Below are 11,332 nucleotides of genomic sequence, written 5' to 3' on the forward strand. Positions count from 1 at the left end.
TACTGGATTGAACCCAGTATACTGGATTAGACCAGGTATACTGGATTGTGCCTGGTATACTGGATTGGACCCGGTATACAGGATTGGACCCGGTATACTGGATTGGACCCGGTATACTGGATTGGACCTGGCATACTGGACTGGTCCTGGTATACTGGATGAAACCTGGCATACTGGACTGGTCCTGGTATACTGGATTGAACCTGGTATACTGGACTGGACCTGGTATACTGGATGAAACCTGGCATACTGGACTGGTCCTGGTATACTGGATGAAACCTGGCATACTGGACTGGTCCTGGTATACTGGATTGAACCTGGTATACTGGACTGGACCTGGTATACTGGACTGGACCTGGTGTAGTGGATGTTGAACTTCTACTGAATAGATGCACCTGAGTGGAAGGAACAGGACTGTGAGTGTAGGAACTCCACTTCTCTTGGTGGTAAAACACCTTTTAAGCTGGTTTAACAACCGCCAGTGAGAAGAGGAAGGAGCGGGAGTGAAGCGGCACTATCTCCAATGCTGGCACAGCTCCGATAGGACCGGCTCTGCAGGCTAATGCAGCACAATAATTAGTTTTGCCATGACTTTTTCCTGTTTACATGCTGCCTCATCTACATTTTTCGGCTCTGTCCTTTCATCACATTCAAATCTGACACATTGCAGCGTTGTTGGTGCAATTTTAGTTTACTTTGAGGCAAAGTCTGCCGTGTGTCCTCTCGTTAGCCACCAAAAAAAACACACAAATTTTCTAGTAAACAGACACAAAGTACTTGCTGTCCATCTACACCCCTTCCTTTACTTGATGTCCTTCATGTCCCTCCCTCAGCTCAGCAGTAAACTGCTCACAGCCCAGAAGACACACAGCTCTGGTAGTCTATAACAAACACAGTCTTATTGTCATGCTGCTTATGGCTAATGTAAAACACGTTGGCGTTAGTGCCATGATGTCATCAGCACAGGTTGCTAATGTTGAACTCTTCTTAATTGGACACGTTCTGCAATACTGGGAAATGTTGGACCAGCTTTAACGTCATATGCCTCGTCGAACTGGGAAAAAAAAACAAAAAAACAACAACAAGCAGTTCATACCATCAATAGCTGGAAATGGATTTGGCAAATGTCTTAACACAGACACTAGATCTGAACACAAGCATATGTTAGCCTTGTAGCATAATGGCCTAAGACATACACTACATGGACAAAAGTATGTGGACATGTTGAATTCAGGTGTTTCTTTTCTAACAGGGTTCTGAGATACAAAATAATAATAACAAATGTCATAATATACTTCTATATTGGGATAAATATCATTGCATTAGTTAATTTTGTTTCAATTGTTAAATTGTTATCTTTGCTTCCGAAATGTCTCAGAGATGGTTTGTACTTAATTTCTCTAAACATTGATTTTTTTTTTTTTTTAATCCATGACTGTGATTTTAAATGTTCTTCTTCTAAATTTCTAAAATATTTTTCCTACTCTGTAAATAATAATTTTCTACCACAACTAACCATCTACTTTCTTCACATCTCACTTAGTAAGAAAAATCTCCCATTAAACTTAAAAAGGAAATATTGATGTTTATAAATCATATGCAATAATAATAATAATAATTATTATTATAGATTAGATTTATATAGCACTTTTTCTATGAATGCATACTCAAAGTGCACACAGTGGATCCATTATTCATTCATTCTGGGGCAGACTGATGGAAGTGTGGCTGCTAATTTGCACCTACAGCCCCTCCGACCACCACCGAGCATTCACACACATTCATACGCCAGTGTGAGTAGCAGTACTGGAGGCAAGGAGGGTGAAGTGTCTTGCCCAAGGACACAACAGCACATGGACCAGAGCAGGATTCGAACCGCCAACCCTTCGGTTATTGGACGACCCACTCTACCATCTGAGCCATGGCCACACAAAAATATTGGGACACATCATGGTTACAGTTGTAAGTAGTCCTGCCCATGATGACTTCACTTATAAACACCAATATTCATGATATTTATGACAATATAAAACTATATTATGATGTTTGTCATTATTGTTTTGTATCCCAGACCCCTGTTAGAAAACAAACACCTGAATTCAATGTGCTCAATAATACTTTTGTTTATTTGTATATGAGTTAGACAATTATCCTATGAGGCTAACGATATGAAATTCCTTCTATAGTGTACAAAGCAAGCATCATATGCCCAAACCCTGATGAATATCTGCATATACCGACACTAAATACTGTTATGCACCTGAGAACACACATCATTTAGTTTCACTTTTTTCATTCTCATCAGATTATCCTCACAAGGTCGTTCCACCTATTACCCAGTAACCCAGGGTCAAAGCTGTTAGAACAAATATTTGCCTTTTGATAAAGGCTCACACGATCATGTGCTACAAGTAAATGATCGTATGTAGGAAAAAGACCTGAATTCAAGGTATCTGAATACTTTTGTCCATGTAGTGTATGACTTAGGCAATTATACTATGAGGCTAATGATATGCAAATCATAATCAGTCGTTTTTTTGAAGGAAATGTCAAAAGTCCTGCATGTAGCTGTTTATCATGACCTTAAACCCAACATTAAAGTTATGTTTAACCCATAAAGACCCAAACATCCACCGGTGACCAAAGTACTATACTTATATAAACTATTTAATACCTGTTTATCCACTAATCCTATCAATACATGTAAATAATTGGTGTAAAATGCAGTTTTTCATCTTTTCGTGGTCATTAGGTATGACCCATTTGGATGTTCAGAGGCTCCGTAGTGAACGTGAAAACACCGTCCTCATCTACAACACTGATTCACCAGTAAAACCCATGGAGTTGAATAGGCAAGGCAGATTTATTTGTATAGCACAATTCATACACGGGGCAATTCACAGTGCTTTACAAAAATGGAAAAGAGACTAGTTTAAAACATGCAATTAAAAGATAATCAATATATAATGAATAATAATCTATTAAAATGAAATAAAAGAAAGAGTGCAGATAGAACTCTTTCAATTGTTATTTGCACAGTTGAACAGAGGTGTTTTCAGCCTGGACATAAACATTGGGGATTTTTTTTTTTTTTGTCGGAGCCGGGGGGGTAGGGGGGGTGCGGTCCATGACTAACGTAATGAACGCTGTCGTGAAACGAAAGTGAAATTTTACATACTTTCAACGTTGTATTTATTCCTCTATTATACAGCGTGCGTGATAGACAGACAGACAGACAAACAGACGGACAGACAGACAGACAGAGCTAGTGTAAGTGTTATAGAACTACCGTAGTTCATAGGGGCCAAACAACATCCGTCTTATTACCGTCTCTTTCCTGGTTGTTGTCTTTCACCTGAACCTCAACTGATCCAAACTGGACTGTAATGATGGTGGAGGGTCTTCAGTCTCTTCCTTCTAGGTTCACATCATATTCGTTGTTTTTTTTAACCTTATATCAGCTGCTATTTCATATTTTGGGTCAATGTGTGCGTCATTCCATATGTCCATGTGAAACTTGTGCGGATTTAAAGTTCCGCATCGAACGACGTCTTTCATTCCTTTTTCTTTTTCTCAACATACTGTGCCGTTTCGGTACAGCTGTGTACCGAACCGAGCAGGTGTGTACTGAAACGGTTTCGGTTCGGTACGTGTACTGTTACAGGCCTAGTAGTTATTGTAGTTGTCAATAATTGTTGTTGTAACTTACATTTTTATAAGTTTTATGCCTTTTCCTCTGAGATGCCCCTCAGCACTTGAAGTTAGTAAGTTTACACCACTCCACTGCGGCTGAGAGCATTATAAGAATCAGGCCCCAGTGACTGTATATGTAATCTGATGATACTTATGGCACTATATCAGAGAGTGTGTTTGCGAAATGCAGTCCACACACACACACTCACACACAGACACCCCTTCGCCGTTGTCCTCCTGCCGATCCGGTGTTAGGAATCAGGGTTTAAGTCTCGTTCCGCTGGCTGGGCTCCAGGGAGCTGCAGGTCTACCTGTAGACACCTACATCACATCTGATTCCCTGCACGAGAACACAATCATACAAAGAGAAGGGAGGGTGGGCATCTGTGGAATACTGATGCAAGAATGGGGCATCTACAAGACAAGCAAGAGAAAAAAGAAAGAGAGAGAGAGAGGGGGCTGCAGGAGGATGGAGGCCAGGGGATGAATTCTTAAAGATCCAGTGAGCAGGACCTGAGTGATGGAAGAACAGCCAGAGTACCGGGGGGTGGTGGGAGTTTGTAGGAGGCTGCACAACAACAGGTTAAAGGGGAAATGCTCAGTGAATGACCTTTAGGTGGTTGTTTGCAAAAGTTCTATTTTCCTAAAGAAAAATCTTATGTAATGTAAAGGAAACTTTGGCGTTAAGAGCTCTTAAGGTCACATTCATATTTCTTACACAATTGAAGCAAGAATTTGTACATATAAAACTTTTTTTTTTTTTTTTACTTCTTCCAGATGGCCAATGCAAGAGTCAGAGATCCAAAATCTATACAGTTCCAGACATGACTGAAATTCTGTATAAGGAAAAAAAACATATCCTTGAATAACTTTGAAACTATTTGTTCACTTCGCAGCATTTCCCAGTGGCCCAAAACTTTCCCACAGTATGGATTACGTAACACAGCATGTATCCAAACATCTGCATTTTAGTGAAGGCCGAAAGTAACTGATTAACATGTACGTTTAGTTTAATTTTTACTTACAAAGCATCAAAAATCTTCATCGTGGACTGAGCAGAACCTTCTTTTACAGCATTTGTTTTAGACGACGTATCATGATTTACCATTTTAATAGTTGTCAAATTATTAGTTTTTGGTTTAATTTAGTCACAGTTTGTTTTATGGTTTCAGTGCAGTTCAGTTACATTTACATGTACGTAAACGGTAGAGATGAGACACTTTAGTCAATTAATCTGCACTAGTGAATGTTTATGCAAGAAAATAATACCTAATACTTTAGTCCACCTTGCTTTACCTGATGCATTTATGCTAGGTATGTAAAAGAAAAATAAAAAATAAAGAAAAAAGTATACATTTGTTCAGTTTTCAGTATCACTTTGACATGTGTGTTCAGTTCAACAACTATTAGAGGTGGGATATCATCTGATTTTAGTTTCCTCTAGTAAATAATTGTAGTGTTTTTTTTTGTTTTTGTTTTTTTATTTTGAGGTGTTGAATAGTTTTGAGAAAAAAATCTTTACAGGAAAGAGGAAGAAGAAAGCAAATGTGATCTACCCTGTACATGAACCAAAGTGGAATAGCACCCACAGTTTTTAAAAAAAAATAATTCCTATGTACCTGAATGTGTACAAATGACAAATCCAACTGTTTTGTCTTATCTTATTTTGTTTTAATGTTGTAGCTCTTCCTTTTATGTAGTTTGTGCATTTTTTTTTTTTTCCGCTGACGTCTTAGTTTTAGTCTTTTTTTTCCCCTAAGGGTCAGTGTGTAATACTTACTGACACCCAGTGATGAAACTGTAAATTGCATTACTTTGCCCTTACCTTTAACCGACTCACAGTAGTTGAAAACACAACAAAACAAAACAAAAAAATCACCCCCTTTAGTCCATAGATACATTTAGATAAAGGCATTTTGAATTTTAGAATGGAAGATGTTTATGGACCTGCGAAAATTCCTGAATTTCACAAAAAAAGGAAAAAAAAAAAGTTTCTTCAATCTTCTTCAGTGGTTTTTGCCTTTTTCCTAAAAAAAAAAAAAAAAAAAAGTGAAAGAGTACAGAGTAAATGGAAACATCTTTTCTAATAAATTCAGATGCAGCAAAGACTGATTTGACCCATCAGCTGCGTCTTCCCATTTATTCTGATAATGCGTGAAAAGATCTGGAACACTGGGAAGTGTGTTTGACAGATTGATGCTCATTTGTAAAAAAAAACATAATTAAAAACACATTCATTAGGCTCAGGCGTATCATTGCTTGTAGTTCCACCTGCTGTTGACACAACACAGTCTACATCATTTTATGGATTTTTTAAATGGATTACAGTGTAAATAATGCATCATTCACATTTTCATTTTTTTGGCTTTTCATGTGTTTGCTTCAAATTTGCCTGACATTTTTTGGAAATATAAATAACTATACAACAGTACTGATGCCTCCTTTGGTTTTGTTGTGATCTACCAGGGTTGAGATTTCATTCCTTTAAAAAGCAGTGTTGTGCTCCACCTCCACACAAATAATCTCTGCAGAAACATGCAGGTCTAGGTTATGCTTTTTATATTCTACTGTCCACGTATGACATTTAGATTTAAAGCTATGTGCACCTGACATGATCTAGTCAAAGTTAAGTTATGATGAATAATGATTCTGTGTGGAAACAACCGCTCCAAGCCAACTACCACCTGCTGCTAACCTTCTCTACCTACATTAACCGCATATTACAAACACAGCAAGTGTTTGTTTTGTCCGTTCTGGTCTTTTAATTAAGAGGTTAATGAGTCCATACTCACACATAGGTGACAGTAATGCACATTAAGGCTGGGAGTCATCTGTTATAAAAAAAAAAGTCTGTTCTAGACCTGCAGCTATAGATTTTTTTTTTTTATTTTATTTTTTTTATAATTAATTAACCCAATAGCATCAAACATATATTTGATACTTGAATTTTGAAGCCATTTATATGATCACTATGATATTTTTCTTGAGAAACCTGATGTATACAATTAGATACATGTAGTACACAGATAATCCACCACGGGGGAGGAATTCATTCACCAGAGGCCTTTCCAGCGACACTACAAGATTGTCATGAATGAGGAAGGAGGCAGAGCTTTACCAATTTTGAAAAGGAATTACTAATTTGCCAGACATGTTTGTTTTATATTATGTTTTTGTTTGTTCAAAAATAATAATATGTGAGCATTGAGACCCGATGTATCACATATGATATAAAATTGAAACTCATACATGGAAATTGATATTTGAAAAAAAAAAAACAAACAAAACATATGTGGTTGTTCATTGGAACCAATAAAGGCTCCAATTTCAAAGAAAATGAATTTTCTGTCAATGATTTAATGGCTCAGGCTTCACAAGGTTAATCTATCAATCATTTGATTTGAAAAAAAAAAAAAAAAAGTAAAAATATAAAAATAAATAATAATAATAAAAAACATGTCTGAAAATGGCAAGCAACTTGTCCTTTATTCAAACGATTACTTGAATAGGCAAAATAATAATAATAATAATAATAATAATAATAATAATAATAATAATAACAATAATAATAATAATAATAATAATAATAATAATAATAATAAGAAGAAGAAGAAGAAGAAGAAGAAGAAGAAGAAAAAGTATGTAAAAATGTAAAAAAGGCATGTCTGAAAATGACAACCTATCCCTTATTCCAGAACCAGATGAAACAACCACTACACAAAATATAAAAGTAAAAGGATATACAAACAAGGCTTACACTGTCGAGGGCCAACAGCAAAGGTATATCCCCGAAATCCTTCCAATCCTCTGCTATATATGTAATCTACCCACGATAATTGTTAGACAATCAATATAAACTCAATTTGAGCTACACTGACCTGATAGTGGCAGAATAATAGTCATCAACCAGTTTTTTCCCATAAAACTCCACCTAGTGAATGCAAATGACACCATATGAACTCTGGATGGGAGACAGAAAATGGACATTTGTACGACCATCAATATGAACCAAATTTGATCTCAATTGGCCTATTATTGCTTGATTTATATCCCAAAAACAGATTTTCAACCAAAGCACCCCCATTTGGATGACTTATGATACTCATAGAGGATCGATCTATCTATCTATCTATCTATCTATCTATCTATCTATCTATCTATCTATCTATCTATCTATCTATCTATCTATCTATCTATCTATCTATCTATCTATCTATCTATCCATCCATCCATCCATCCATCCATCCATCCATCCATCCATCCATCCATCCATCCATCCATCCAAGCAACAAAAAAATCAAATAACATACAACGTAAAAAAAAAATAAAGCCTAATATTTTAATATTTGTGTGAAACCTTAAAAGTTTAAAGGAGTAAGGGATGGTTCCAATGAAGAAAAGTCTGTAGAAATACTACTGAAGAAAAGGTTGATTCCAAAGTAAAGAAACCCAAACTATTCATATTTTCAGGTGATTATACGCTAATGAAAACCTAATGATGAATTTTATATTTGTTTCCTGTTTAAAGATCCTTCTAAATCCCCCTAAATCTCCAACACTGGTCTTCTAACTACCATGTTACTATTCCCCACACTGCAAATCCATCAAATAGAGATACACACTGCTACTTTCATAGAAATCAGACCAAAGATATATGGACTTTGATGGTGTGTTTTACTGATTCTGTACATTTACCGTAAAAGTGTTTTAAAGGAGTTCTTGCCTGAAGGATAGACAAATGGCCTTGTGGCTGGAAAGACAGTAGTACAGATCCAGACCATCTGGTAAGACTGAGAGCAGAAACTGAATGAGACGCTCTCTGTTCGCTCTTACAGCTGACATTAATAAGCCCCATTTGCTTCTGAGCAGCAGTTCAGAAGCCAAAAAGCAGAAGCCGTGTTGTACTTCTCCAGAAATCGAACATATAACTACACAAGTGAGAATCAAGTTGCGGTTAAAAAAGAGAACGAAAAAGAAATCCTTGTGAAAATAAATGTCTCAATCCACTGCAGTTAATTTTTTGCTTGCATTGCTCCGCTAGGATTTGTACAAGAGTCTGTTTATGTCTCTCTTTTCATGTTATTTGAATAGGTCTGTGCAGTCTATAGAGCCGTCAAAACACTGCAAGCCATTTTAGGTGAATTACAGTATTATTCACATCTAATAGCTGTCTTAAAACGCTAATCATGCATGCTAATTCCTGGCTTAGCGTGCCTATGGATTAGAAGCCCATGTAATGTACAGTTAATCCCATATACAGTGCGCAGAAAAGCCGCCTAGAAGCCCTTCTCATCATCAAAAAATGTTCTCTCTAATTACGTCTCCGGAGAGAAGCTCAACTCCCTCTTGAGACGACTTTGTCTTTCCTTAGTTGAGATTCATGCATGTGCAGTAGAAATGCATGCCCTTGATCAAGCTCTCAGCTGCTGCCGTTACATCCAGATCCACAGATTGGAGTTGACTTCACTGTACTCTCCATTATGCACTTACTATCCAAGGCTCGTTTCCACCTTTCATTTTAGCTGCTATTGACTGTGTCGTCAGTCCTTCTTCCTGCTTCTTTATGACATACATTCCGTATTTAAGTACAATTCTCAGGGATTTCTACGTATGTTGTTTCTTTTTCGATTGACTTTTTACTTTTACCTCTTATATTTTGACAAACATCTCAGCTCTCTACTCTTTACATGTTCAAGAAAGGCTTGTGTTATCAGTTTTAGTACATTTCAGATGAACTATACCTTATACCTTGGATTATTGTGTGCCTTTTCCACATCAAGACAGATTCAAACCCAAGCATCAGAAATGACCAATGCAACAAAACAAAAACACTGAGACTAACTAGAAAAGCCTCGGAGAGCGCAGACTTCCAACAAGGCAGATCAGTGCCCCCACCCCACCCTCCGCCGATCACCACCAAAATTTAATCATTTGTTCTTTGTGCCAGTATCAACATTTCCTGAAATTATCATCCAAATCCGTCCATAACTTTTTGAGTTATCTTGCACACGGACAGACAGACAGACAGACAAACCAACATCGGCAAAAACATAACCTCCTTGGCAGAGGTAATAAGACACAACATGACTGAACTGATGAACGAGGTCAGCCCTGCGATGAACTAGTGACATGTCCAGGGTGTACCCTGCCTTCGCCCATAAATAGCTGGGATAGGCTCCAAGCGACCCCATGACCTTAGTGAGGATGTCTGTTTTTGTTATGTCTGCCCCTACTGTTGTTGTTGTTGTCTGTGTTGTATAATGTTGCTGTCTTTTTCTTGTAATGCTATGTTATCTTCTTCTTGTATGTTATGTAATGTCTTTTTCTTGTAATGTTTCAGTCAGTGAAGACGAATTTCCCCACGGGGACCAATAAATTAAATCTAATCTAATCTAACCTAATCTAATAAAGCAGGTTCAGAAAATGAATGAATGAATGACTGAAAATTTGAGGATTCAATAAGTATAAAAGACGTAGGATTGGATCTTCTAAAGGTTTGCATGTATAAAAACGTGTGCAAACTCATTAAGCACCCAAAAAAATGTACAAACTGATTTACTAACAGTGCGCACGAAGGGTTGTGTTTTTCAAAGGTGCAAAATAGTGTGTCTGCAACCAGTTAGTACATTTGCTGCAATGATTATGCAATACAGGGCATTTGCATGCAATTGTGCGTGTGCTGGGAGGAGAAAATGTAAATATATTAATGTAGCACACGCAAAGTGATTTATCACACCCAAAAGCAGTTTTGCCCCTATACCCCCCATTTCACACCATGTGCATGTGCAACCGCAGTGTTAATATGTAAATAATCCATCCATCCATCCATTGTCTGCCGCTTATCTGGGGCCAGGTTGCGGGGGTAACAGTCTAAGCAGGGACACCCAGACTTCCCTCTCCCCAGACACCTCTTCCAGCTCTTCTGGGGGGACCCCGAGGCGTTCCCAGGCCGGCCGAGAGACATAGTCTCTCCAGCGTGTCCTGGGTCTTCCCCGAGGTCTCCTCCTGGCGGGACATGCCCGGAACACCTCCTCCTCCACTTGTTTGTGTTTTTTCTACCTGTCTTTTTCTCTGCACTTGCTTGTTGTATGTCCAGGAGGCATCCGAAACAGATGCCCGAGCCACCTCAGCTCTCTTGATGTGGAGGAGCAGCGGCTCTACTCCGAGCTCCTCCCTGGTGACTGAGCTCCTCACCCTATCCCTAAGGGTGCGCCCAGCCACCCTGCAGAGGAAACTCATTTCGGCCGCTTGTATCCCGGATCTTGTCCTTTCAGTCATGACCCAAAGCTCATGACCATAGGTGAGGGTAGGAACGTAGATTGACCGGTAAATCGAGAGCTTCGCCTCTCGGCTCAGCTCCTTCTTTACCACAACTGACCGATACAGCAACTGTTAATAATATTTAATTTTAATTCTATATTTATATAAATACCAAAGTTCGTAGTTTTCTCTTATATTTCATTTATCACTCGTTTGCGTTTTTTCTACCTGTCTTTTTCTCTGCACTTGCTTGTTGTATGTTGCTGCTGTTTACTGTGAAAGTTCCCCACAATGAGATAAATAGTCTTATCTTATCTTATCTTATCTTATCTTATCTTATCTTATCTTATCTTATCTTATCTTATCTTATCTTATCTAG

The sequence above is a fragment of the Sphaeramia orbicularis genome, chromosome 24 (genome assembly GCF_902148855.1).
Source record: "Sphaeramia orbicularis chromosome 24, fSphaOr1.1, whole genome shotgun sequence".
NCBI classification, from domain to species: Eukaryota; Metazoa; Chordata; class Actinopteri; order Kurtiformes; family Apogonidae; genus Sphaeramia; species Sphaeramia orbicularis.